The sequence below is a fragment of the Notamacropus eugenii genome, chromosome 6 (assembly GCF_028372415.1).
Source record: "Notamacropus eugenii isolate mMacEug1 chromosome 6, mMacEug1.pri_v2, whole genome shotgun sequence".
In the NCBI taxonomy this organism is placed as follows: domain Eukaryota; kingdom Metazoa; phylum Chordata; class Mammalia; order Diprotodontia; family Macropodidae; genus Notamacropus; species Notamacropus eugenii.
The window spans coordinates 144,187,301-144,200,696 of NC_092877.1; positions in this window are offsets into that span (position 1 = coordinate 144,187,301).

Consider the following 13,396-nt stretch of genomic DNA (forward strand, 5'->3'; position numbering starts at 1 on the left):
CCCAGAACTCTACCCACTTGTCCCTTAGCTGTCCCCTAGCTAGTGTCATCTAAAAACTTTCTAAGTAAGATACATATGTCTTTGTCCAAGTCACTGTCAAAAATGTTGAGAAGTACAGAGCCAATCACAGGTCCCTGGAGAGCCTAGTAAAGAGACTTCCTTCCAAGGTAACATTCAACCATTTATGACTGTTCTTTGGGTCTGGCCAATTCAATCACTTAATTATACTATGGTCCTACCCATGTTTCTTCATATCTTCTATAAAAATAGCATGAAAGATTATTTTTAAATGCTTTCCCAAAATCTAGGTAAATTGTATCTATAGTACTACCTTAATCTACAAGTATAGTAATTCTGTTTTAAAAGGGGGAGAGGGAGAAGAATGTAGTTAGAGTTAGGTGTATTCTGTTCCTGATGAAGTCGTCATGACTCCTTATGACTGTCACATTTCTTGTTCAATATTTCCTACCCATTCCTTTCATAATAGGCTCTGGAATTTTGCCAGGAATCAAGCTCACTAGCCTAGAGTTTGCAGATCCCATCCTCTTCTCTCTTTTGCAAATAGGGATGCTTTGTTTTCTCCAGTCTTGCTGTCTTTCTCTCATTTTCTGTGAGGTCACCAACAGAGACCTACCAATTAAATCTATCAGCTTCTTTAATACTTAAGAATATAATTTATCTGGGCCCAATGTCATGAACTCAAGACTTGGTGGGATGTGATCCATGACTGGAATGTAGTCTTGAAAAGGTAAATCTTATTCAAAAGAAGCAAGATAGATAAATAATATGGAAGAGGAGTAACAATGTGTACGAATAAAAGATTCTCATAAGGAAATCAAAGAATCAGAGATGGAAGCAATTGGAGAGCATTTGGATCATCATAAAATGGAAACAGTAACAGAAGTAATATTGTCATCAAGCTATCCCTTGACTCATCAAGGACAGCTATCTGTTTTCTTACTTTCTGTATCCTTCTCTTGTTTATCAATTGTTCTGTCCTTTTTAGTCCAAAGTCCATTTTTCTTAGAGAAAAAACCAACAAAATAGAAGGGAAATCAGATTTGAGGAGCTAGCTCTGCTTCCTTTCAATCTTTGATTGTCGTCCCACCAAATGCAATCAGTGGTAAGATCTGTTTCAGCAAAATAAAACAATGCCTACCTTTCCTCTCTCATCCTCTTTCCCCTTCCCCACCTCCACAAAACACCGGCATGTTGCTGTCCTTAGCTTCTGTCCTCCCAGTTTCATCCCTTTCTGAGCTTTATCCCATTTAATTCTACTCCTATAGGACCATCGCACAGTTTTGTATTCATTTTCTGCTGCTTTTCCTCATTTTATTCTTCTCTTGTGACTAATAATAATAGCTAGCATTTATATAATATGTTAAGGTTTGCCAAGGGCTTTACAAACATTATCTCAGTTTATCCTCATGAAAATGCTAGGAGATAGGTGTGATCATGAGGAAACAGTGAGAGAGCTTAAAAGTGACTTGCCCAGGGTCACATAGCTAGTAAGTATCTGAGGTCAGATTTGAACTCAGGTCTCCAGGATTCTAAGTCTAATGTTCTATCTACTGCTCTACTGAATTACAGTATATATGTCATTTAAAAGACTAAGCTGATTAGTGAGCTTCCTGTGCATCCACACGGGATTTAAATTTCCCATTTCAATTTATGTCTTTGGAATTAAAAAAAATTAATTTCCCATAGTTAAAAAATAATGAATTTAGACTTGGAGCAATCATGGACATCTGGTCTTCTTGTGGTTGTTGAGTCATTTCATTTGTGTTTGATTCTTCGTGCTTTAATTGGGGTTTTCTTGACAAAGATACTAAAGTGGTTTGCTGTTTCCTTCTCTAGTTCATTTTATACATGAGGAAGCTGAGGCAAAAAGGGCTAAGTGTCTTGCCCAGGGTCACACAGCTAGTAAATGTCTGAGGCGGAATTTGAGTTAAGGTCCTCCTGAATCCAGACCCAGCACTCCATGAACTGCACCATCTAGCTGTTAACCATCTCATTTTATAGTTGAGGAATCTAAGGCTGACTGGGCTTAAATAGCTTGCCCATGGTCACACAAGTAATAAATATCAGCAGAATTTGAACTCAGATCTTCCTCCAGATCCAGCACTTTTATCACTGTACCATACTCTTGTGGGCTGACTTCCCCTATAGTTCATCAGTTCTTGTCTCATTTCTTTGAAACTTTTGAAATATTATATTCTAAAAATTTTGGATGGATGACAGACTTCCCAGCTATCCTATCATCAACTATAAAATGTTTTCCATATGGAAAAATGGAGTGGTCACCTCTCCTACAGTTCTCATCATTTCCATTCCAGCAGCTTGTTTCCTCCTGTTTGTAAGAATCAGACCGAAATTATAATGTCCGCCTTTTTAGTTCTTAGTTTTTACTAGTTACATCATCATTAAGTCAAGAAATTATTAGGTGTTGTGCTTTTGGCAGGGAAAAAACTTCAATAAAGATCTAGATAATTGAAGTCTGCCATCACCACTATATTTTACCTCTATGCCAGACCTATGATCTTTTTCTCAAACTCCTAATCTATTTTAGTAAAGGAATTCACATGATAACTTGATGATAATGCTATTTCTGTTTCTATCTCCATTCATGTCGATCCAAATACTTTCCACCATGCTTTTCTCTCTTATTCTCAGTTTTCCTTATGAGAATCTCTTATTACTATATATCACCACTCCTCTTCCACCTTTTTCATTTATCCTGCTTACTTTGAATAAGACCTTTGCTTTTAGAGCCACGTTCCAGGATGGGTCATATTCCACCAAGTCTTAATGATATCTATAAGGTTAAATTTGGGATTTATTTTTTAAAAAATAACAAGCATTTATTTTCTATTCCTCCCACCTCAATTCTCTAACCCTGGAAAAGTTCTTAAAAAAAAGAAAAAAAGAAAACCCTGATAAGAAATAGTCATATTCAGATGAAACAGACTTCCATCGTGGCCATGTCTCGACATCATATATCTCATTCTGTGTGTGTGTGTGTGTGTGTGTGTGTGTGTGTATAATATACATACACACATACACACATATACAGTGTCATCCTGCATCAGGAGATGGGTAACGTTCTTCATCAGTCCTTTAGATTCCTGGTTGACCATTATTTTAATCAGAGCAGCTCTTTTTGAGGTACACAAATTGCAAACTAAAGAACTACCAATCAGTTGGGGAATGTTTGAACAATTTCTGGTATGTGAATGTAATGGATTACTACTATTCCCCAAGAAACAATGAAGAAGGTGGTTTTAGAGAAATCTGAGAAGATATTTATGAGTTGACGCTGAGTGAAGTGAGAAGAACCAGAAGATCACTGGTTCTATAATATAACAACTTTTTAAACATGAATAATTTTGAAATTCATGAGTTTAAATTCTCTTCCTTGCCTAGTTCATCTTGCTTAAAACCCATACTTGCAAATAAACACCTCAGGTTGTGGATTATACTAATGGTTCTTGGATTTTGTCTCCTATAAACTTTTGCGTGTCTCTACTGCTATTCTTACAGTTATTTTCTATGGTATCTGGTTTAGTGAAAATATATTAGCAATTTTTCACTTCCCCAGTCTTTCCACTTTCAAACTTCTTTGATTAGATTTGAAAAGCTCTAGGCAAAAATATATTATAGTTTTACTGAGGACCAAAAACTGAGAAGCAACTTAGACTTAGCAAAAGGGACATGGATTTCGTAAGGAGTAATTGTAAAGAGTAATTAATACCATGGTTTTCTTGTGGAGGTGGGAGGGGTTGAGGATGGTTGGAAAATATGATTAAGAGGTGACATATGAGTTGGTTGTTGGAGCATTTTAAGGATCTTTCAGAATTCCTTGTTATCTTATCATATATTGACCCCTCATTTTTCATAAGTATTACTTTATTGTAAGCCAATCACCCTGTCCATTCTTCAAAATCAGGTAATTCCTTATTCTTTAGACACTTCAGATTTACACATAAAGGTTCCACCATACATTTGGGAGCACTCTGAATTCTAATTGTCATCCTAGATTTGTTTATTACTCAAAACTTTTATCTCTGCATATGTCCCAAGGTAGGACTTATTAACCCGTGGCTAATTAAAAGATTTTTAAAATTTGTATTCATTCAATGACAAAATTACTCATTATATGGTGGTATCTTTGGGTCACGATTTCTGTTTGCTTGCTATTGCTACTGCATGTGGCTACTAACTCCATATGGCTACTAATTTTTGAGGAGGAGATGAGAGAACATAATGATGCATGGTGCAGTTTTTGGTGACCACTTGAGTGAACTTCTAGCAACTAGCTTGACAACTGACTTTGAGTAAACCACTAAACATGTCATCTATCCATTTATAAACATTGGAATAGCTTACTATCAGAAAAATATTTTCATACTGCTGTGAAGCTTTTAGATGGCAAATACACTGCTATAATTTTTAAAATCATCGTTATCATCATTGGAGAGATAGTTATGGGTTGAGTGCTATGCTTAAAATAAAAGAGATTTAATTTCAAATCTTCCCTCTGACAGTTACGAGTTATGTGACCTAGAGCAAGTCAATTAACCTCTCTGAGCTCTAGACAACTCTCTGTGACATATCTATTAAGTCATAGCCTGGTTTTGATCTGATTGATGGAAAGAATTTCCCATGATGATGAAATCACAGATGCTTCAAATACTTTTGCATTACTTTTATTATGTTATACAATTATCCTTTTCACATCATGACTTTTTCAGTCATAGTTTCAATATATCATGGGTTGGCATAAGAAATTAAATGGGAATTTATGGGGAGATTTGTGGAAGTCATGGACAACATGTGAAGGCCAGTAGACAACATAAAAAAAAGTTAGAAACTCAGAAATGAATAAACTATATCTATAATATTGCATAACATCAACTTATTTTATCTTTTAATGTTGTAAACACCCCACGAAAGAAAAAAAATTCAGACTTCTTTGTTACAAAGGAAGGCCAAAACATTTTTTGTTTTTTTTTTTAAATTTTTTTAATGTTTATTTATTTATTTTTAGTTTCCAACATTCATTTCCACAAAATTTTGAGTTCCAAATTTTCTCCCCATCTCTTCCCTCTCCACACTCCAAAATACTGAGCATTCTGATTACCCCTTTCTCCAATCTGCCCTCCCTTCTAACACCCCTTCCTTCCCTTATCTCCATTTTCTCTCTTGTCTTGTAGGACAAGATAAATTTCTATACCCCATTACCTGTATTTCTTATTTCCCAGTTGTATGCAAGAACAATTCTTAACATTTGTTCCTAAAAATTTGAGTTCCAACTTCTCTTGCATCCTCCATCCCCACCCATCCCCACTGAGAAGGCAAGCAATTCAATATAGGCTATATATATGAAGTTTTGCAAATGACTTCCATAATAGTCATGTTGTATAAGACTTACTAAATTTCCCTCCAGCTTATCCTGCCCCCATTTCTTCTCTTTTCTCCTTTGACCTTGTCCCTCCTCAGGAATATTTGCTTCTAATTGTTACCTCCTCCCATTTGCCCTCCCTTCCATCATCCCCCTCACCCTGCTTATCCCCTTTTCCCTTACTTTAGATAGGTTTGCATAAAGATAGGTTTTCATACCAAATTGAGTGAACGTGTTATTCCTTCCTTGAGCCAAATGTGATGACAGTAAGCTTCATTTTATCTCTCTCACCTCCCCCCTTTTCCCTTCTATTGAAAAAGCTTTTTCTTGCCTCTTTTATGAGAGATAATTTGCCCCATTCCATTTCTCCCTTTCTCCTCCCAATATATTCCTCTCTCACCCCTTAATTTTATTTTTTTAGATTTCATCCCTTCTTATTCAATTCACCCTGTGCTGTCTATATATACGTGTGTGTGTGTGTGTGTGTGTGTGTATGTGTGTGTGTGTATAATTCCTCCAACTACCCAAATACTGAGAAAAGTCTCAAGGGTTACAAATATTATCTTTCCATGTAGGAATATAAACAGTTCAGCTTTAGAAAGTCCTTTATGATTTCTCTTTCCTGTTTACCTTTTCAGACTTCTCTTCATTCTTGTGTTTGAAAGTCAAATTTTCTATACAGTTCTGGTCTTTTCATCAAGAATGCTTGAAAGTCCTCTATATCATTGAATGACCATTTTTTCCCCTGAAGTATTTTACTCAGCTTTGCTGGGTAAGTGATTCTTGGTTTTAATCCCAGTTCCTCTGACTTCTGGAATATCCTATTCCAAGCCCTTTGATCCCTTAATGTAGAAGCTGCCAGATCCTGTATTATCCTGATTGTATTTCCACAATACTCAAATTGTTTCTTTCTAGCTGCTTGCAATATTTTCTCCTTGACCTGGGAACTCTGAAATTTGACTACAATATTCCTAAGAGTTTCTCTTTTCAGGTCTCTTTCAGGAGGTGATTGGTGGATTCCTTGAATACTTATTTTTCCCTCTGGTTCTAGAATATCAGGGCAGTTTTCCTTGATAATTTCATGAAAGATGATGTCTAGGTTCTTTTTTTGATCATGGCTTTCAGGTAGTCCCATAATTTTTAAATTGTCTCTCCTGTATCTATTTTCCTGGTTGTTTGTTTTTCCAATGAGATACTTCACATTATCTTCCATTTTTTCATTCTTTTTGGTTTTGTTTTGTAATTTCTTGGTTTCTTGTAAAGTCATTAACTTCCATCTGCTCCATTTTCATTTTTAAAGAACTATTTTCTTCAGTGAGCTTTTGAACCTCCTTTTCCATTTGGCTAATTCTGCTCTTTAAAGCATTCTTCTCCTCATTGACTTTTTGGACCTCTTTTGCCAATTGAGTTAGCCTATTTTTAAAGGTGTTATTTTCTCAACATTTTTTGGGTCTCTTTTAGCAAGCTGTTGACTCACTTTTTATGATTTTTTTGCATCGCTTTCATTTCTCTTCCCAACTTTTCCTCTACCTCTCTTACTTGATTTTCAAAATCCTTTTTGAGCTTTTCCATGGCCTGAGACCATTGCACATTTATTTTGGAGGTGTCTGATGGTAAGCATTATTCTTCCTCATCCAAAAGGATAGAAGGAAATAACCTGTTCACCAAGAAAGTAACCTTATATGGTCTTATTTCTTTTTCTCTTTTGCGGGGGCATTTGCCCAGTCAGTTATTTCATTTTTGAGTTCTTTGTCAAGAGGAGGGTATACTCTGGGGACCTGTAAGTTCTCAGTTCCTCCAAGATGACATATTTAAGGGACGGGAGCTTATTCCTTTCCTGGCCTATGCAGTGGTCTGGGAGCAACCAAAAACTTTTCTGCCTAGAATCTGCGAGTAGTACAATTCCCACTCTACAGCCACCTCAGCTTTGCCATGCCCCAGGACCCTTCTCAGGGTTGAGATTCAGATCAGCTGCTCAATTCCCCCAGGGCCGTTAGACTGAGAGCTCCACAAATGGAAGCTGCTGCTACTGCAGCTGCTGCCTCAGGCCAGGGCTAGGGGAGGACCCTGCTTCCTTCCCACCCTTTGAAAAAGCCCTCTCACTAACCTTTGAAGCTGCTTTTGGAGTTTGTGAGTTGAAGGATCTGAGAACCTCTGCTGCTGCAGGGGATTCTACCCCTGAGGCCTCTTCTGGTCCTGTTCTTCCTGGTGCCATGTGGCCAAGGGTAAGCTGTGCTCCACTCCACATCCAGTGCAATAGACCTTTCCTGTCAGCCTTCCAGGTTACTTTAGGCTGGAAATCTCTTTCACTCTGTTGTTCTGTGACTTCTGCTGCTCTAGAATTTATTGAGAGTCATTTTTTACAGGTATTTTATGGGCTATGGGGGAAGAGCTAGAGTATGTGCATCTTTCTACTCCATCATCTTGGCTCCACCTCAGAAGGCCAAAATTTTTTACATGGATTTTCCGAGGGGGTGTGCCCATAACTCCCATGATGCAGAAAGGATAATTGTACATGGTGAAATTCAAAATGATGCCTCAGGAAGAATCACTTATTCACTATCAGAAGATACATGATGGCTGTACTTGTTAGGTCATGGAATATTTCACTTTATGATTTTATCTCATCAAGATGCTGGTCTCTATTTTACTATTTTTATTACAACTTTTTTGTCTTTGCATATCTGTGTACCTGCTCTCCACCCACCCTACCCACCCCTAATAGAATGCGAGCTCTTGGACCACTTTTGTTTTTATTTCTGCATCCTTAGTAGAGTAGAGAGATATTTAAGAAACAGAGATAGTAGCCATTTAAAAAATATTGGTTGAATTTAATAGAATCATTCTCCAATACTCTGGGAAATGGGATATGGATGTTACGCCATTGCTGGTAAATGAGCCAGCTCATCAATGTGGAAGCTCTTACCTCTACAACTCAATCAGTCAATGAACATTTATTAAGTACCATATTCTGTGTCCTGGGAATACATGGAAAAGGCAAAACTAGCCCCTGAACTCAAGGATGAAAATACTATTGGGAGGAAATACGTGTACACATGGGTAGATGGGTATAGATACAGGTATAGAACACACGCACTTATGTGTGAATAGATTTGGAGACTAGGCAGCCTGGTGCAGTAGATAAAGCTCTGGACCTGGAATCAGAAAGGCCTGAGGTAAAGTGGAGTTTCAGACAGGTACTAGCTATATGATCTTGGGTAAGTCACTTCATCCGTTTACCTCAGTTTCCTCATTTGTAAAATTGGGATAACAACAACCGCTGCCTCCTAGAATTGTCTTGAGGATCAAATAAGATATCTGTAAAGCACTTTGCAGACCTTAAAGCACTGTATAAATGCTAGGCGTACATATACACACATACACACATGCACATATTTATATATCATATATATATAAATATATGTGTGTATGTACACACATATATACATATATACATATGCATGTATATATGTGTGTATATATACACACACACATATGCATATACATATATGTACACACATATATGTATGTATGGGTATATGGGTGCATGTGTATGCATGCATGTATACACACATATACTATGTATGTACATATATACACCGAGATATATAATATGCACATGTGTATGCATAGACATGTGGACATGTGTACATTCATATATGCCTATATAGGTACATATATACATACACATATACAGAATAAATACATGCATGTGTTTGTGTGTACATACATGTATAAAATTATATATATGTAATAAATATAAAATGAATGCAACATAGCTAGGAAAGGAATGCATTATCAGAAAAGGCTTTATTTAGCAGTTGGTTCTTGAGCTACATCTTGAAGGGAAATGGATTCATTGAGACAGAGATGGGGAGGGAGTGTATTCTAAGCATGGAGGATTAGGGAGAGACATGGAAGATAGAGTCTTTTGAAGAATAGAGAGCATCAGTTTAGTTACACCATAGATTATATCCAGCCTAAACAACTAGACAGGAGATTGTTTTGCATTTCTATCCCTATACTTGAGACTTGGAGCAACAGCCTTTGCTTGATTGCCACGTAGCACTATTTATGCATATTTTTATTTGATTCCCATGTGGCTCATGCAAGATGAAAGTAAACCCGGTCCTGAATGATGTGCTTGATAAGATAATTCTCCACCTTCCCAAGTATTCAAGACAAAAAAAAAATCTTTTTTTTTTGAGGGGGGAGGAGTCAGTTCTTTCTAACCCAACTTAATTTTATTAAGTCAAAGCAGTGAAGCACTGGGAGGCCCTTTTTCCTTCTGTTAATCGTATATGAGGTCAGAATTCTCAATAGCCTCCAAGGAGCTGTCCAGTAGAAATGAGTGAGGCAGCCAAGTCTAAACCTTTGCTGTGTCAATTACTATGTTTTGGCAACATGAATTCTTGGCATTCTATCTCATTACACGGCTGGTGTTGGATGGATGAAGGGAAGTTATTTTGGAAAAGCATGAAAGCCTGGAGTGCAAGTGAATTTAATCACTAGTTCAGGAGATAGAAGGAGACACTTTGCAAGATGCCAAGTATGGGGAAAAACATATCCCCAGTGCATGCCAGATTGGATACTGACGAATGAGATGTGCTGGATTTCTCCTTACTGCCTGAAAGCTAATCATTCATACAATAAAATAGGTTCCTGAAACTTATTAAAAAGTTTATGTCTCTCTAATACATGTGTATATATGCATATAAGTAAATTTAAATGCATGTGCATAGACATACACATTTGTGTCTATACATGTGAATATGTACACAAAGACCTGAAATTTCATCAAAGTAAGAAACTCCCAGAATATAAATTCTCCTTATATCCACTCTCTGCCTCACTTAACAATACAGTTCAAACATTGTTCTCAGCTAAGTCTTAGAACAGAGGTTCTTAAATTGTTTTCTGTCATAGACCCCTTTGGCAGTTTGGGGAATCCTCTGGACTCATTCTTAGAGTAATATCTGTTGCTCACATTTGTTATTTGAATGAAACATTAAATTTGAGTTAAAGGTGAGTAAAAATAGTGCATTTCCATCTGAGTTCACAGACTCCCTCCCTGTGAAATCCATCCATAGAACTTAAAGAGTTGCTTGAGTGGATTAAGTGGTTAAATACTCGTGTTTATTTCAGCTAGTATGTGTAAGAGATAGGATTAAAATCCAGGCCTTCCTGATTCCAAAGCTAATCTTCTACTCACTAAGTTATGTGCCTCACATTTGTGTACATACATACTAGAGAAATAAATAAAAATTAATAGCTACATAATACTAATAATCACATTTATCCAATGTTTTTTAAAATAAATATATGCTTTACATATATTAAATTGTTTGATCCTCACATCATTCCTATGAGGTAGGTGTTATTATCCCATTTTGCAGATGAGGAAACTGAGTCACAGATAGGGTAAGCAATTTGCCCTGGGTCACATAGTTAGTAAATATCTAAGAGTGGATTTAAACTTAGGTCTTCCTGACTCTAACTCCAGCACTCAGTACACTGCACCACTTATTTAAATTTATGTGTATACTCACACACATATACATATATGTATATATGTATGTGTGTATGGATATGTAGATATATAAATATATATGAATATATATGAATGTATGTATATATGTATATATAACATTCATATGTGTGTGTACATATATGTGTGTGTGTATGTATGTATGTGTATATGGAAATGAATGAATATACTTAACTCCTTTACTTTTCAGTGAGAAAACTAAGGTTGTTTCCTGAGGTGACTTTTCTCATCTGATCCTAAATAATGCAACCTCACTTAAAAGAAACTCATTACAAATAGTTTTTATTTATATAAATTATGCAAATAATATTTATAAAATAAATCAGACATAGTACTCTAGTTCTGTGTGGGTTACAAGACCCTTACCCAAAGTTCTAAAATATTTAAGAGGCTTCTTGAGGTAAGAACAGAAAGTGTTTTATTCATTTCTCAGGAGAAAGGGGAGTCCCTTCACCAGGACGGGGCTGATGGAAGGAGGCAGCTTACAGAGGGCAAAACACCATTATATATCCTAACACAGAGAATCTCCGCCCCACCCCCCCATCCCACTTCTCCATTGGCTGGAAGGCGGGCTTATAGTCTAAGCATGAAAAACTAGACAAGACCCAAGAAATATTCACCTATCCCAACACACTTCCTTATCTAATATCTAACTAACTGCTGATGTGGCTATTCTACAACTAAAGCAGAAAGGAAGGGAGGGGGAGAAGTGGGAGCCTGTAGTGTGATGTGGCAACACTATAACAAACAAAGGAGAAATTTGAGTAACTTCCAAGTTTCGGCTACAGTCCATAGCACTATCACAGAGAGAAGGGAGGGGAGGGGCCCTAAGTCCTGGATTCCTGGAAATCAGGTATCCATAAAGAGAGGCCTTATGGAAAAGAAATTTTATTTAGAAAATACAATATTCCCCATATTTGATTATGAGAAGTCTTCACAATGTCCTTATTTCACTCAATCCCTCCTTTTATCTGTTATCTGAAGACTTCTCATACCACACCTTTTCTCCATTATGCTTTTGTCTATCCTCTTGATTTATAGGCCCTCATTCCTGACTTTACCACTGAACCTAGACCACCAGGATATATTGAAAGGAGAAGACCAAGTTTGGATGGGAACATGGGCAATCTTTAAAATTCCTGTTTCCACATCTAAATCCAATCCTCACATTCTTTCTCCGATGAATTCTTCCCTTCATCTATCCCCTTTACATGAAGATAGGAAAGAAGCAAAGTTGACCAACACATTGACAAATTTCAAGGGGGCAGTCCCCTTGTTATAAGTACAGATACAGAGATTTAAAATACAAAGGTAGATCAATGAATTATCCATTCAGAAGTTCCATCTCTTCTGGGGAGGGACATCATCTGATACAGTTTTCTGATCTGGATGCTCCTTCAGGCCATTAGAAAATGTAATATTCCCCATATTTTATTATGAGAAGTCTTTACAATGTCCTTATTTCACTCGGTTATGACCAGTCAGAAACTGTCTATAAGTATGATTCTTAGAAAATGCATTGTTTACCACCTGTTCTACCTGAAACTCAACTGAGTAAGATGAGCTATTCCAAAGGTGGGAGGAGATATCTCACCTTGCACATAGTAGGCACAAGGACTATACAAAATTTTTCATTCACATAAGACTTGATTTATCATAAAATGGATATCAATGTGTCACAGAGAGTGAGATTCCCTAGCATTCAAATATGTTCATTTAACAAAAAGTAATATTAAATTCTATACTTCCCTGCACGCAGTGCTCTGGGCGCCTGGCTAATCTCCATTGTGGGTATAGACCCTACTCTAGACCCTCCATACCATCTTTCTAATAAGTGTGCATGGACATGTAAAATCCTTTTTAAAGGCATTGGAGTTGTTAAGCAGCTGCTTTTGTTTAGCCACCTTCCACACCACTGCTCTAGCTCTGGAAATTCTATTGATTTTCACAGCTTAGCAATGTGTCTGCTCAGAAGAGACCCTATTTACTAAGAATAAGTGGTGACATTAGGAGGGTGGTGACAGCATCAGGAGAGGACATCATGAATGCTTTGGGGACATAGGAAGGCTGGTTTTCAAAAATTACATACAGTCTGAAAAATACTCCTTATTTACCCTGACTTCTTAGGTCGAATTGAAGTTTGGCATTAAAAAGAATATTTTAAACCTTTATCTTTCTCTGTACCTAGTTTAAGTGCAGCACAAGCCTATAATCCTTGCTACTGGGGAGACTGAGGTTGATGGATCTCTGTAACAGCAAGGACCCCAGCATACACAGGCAGACCTGCTGTACAGGTTTTTAGATCTGTTTTTCTAAAAGGAAAACAACTTTTGAAGGGTCGCCAATCTACTTTAATCAAGCACATATATCATTCATGTAATTCAGGGGGAAAAGTCAGCACGCTGATCTTCAGAGAAAATACAAACAGAAATAAAAACCAAGAGATA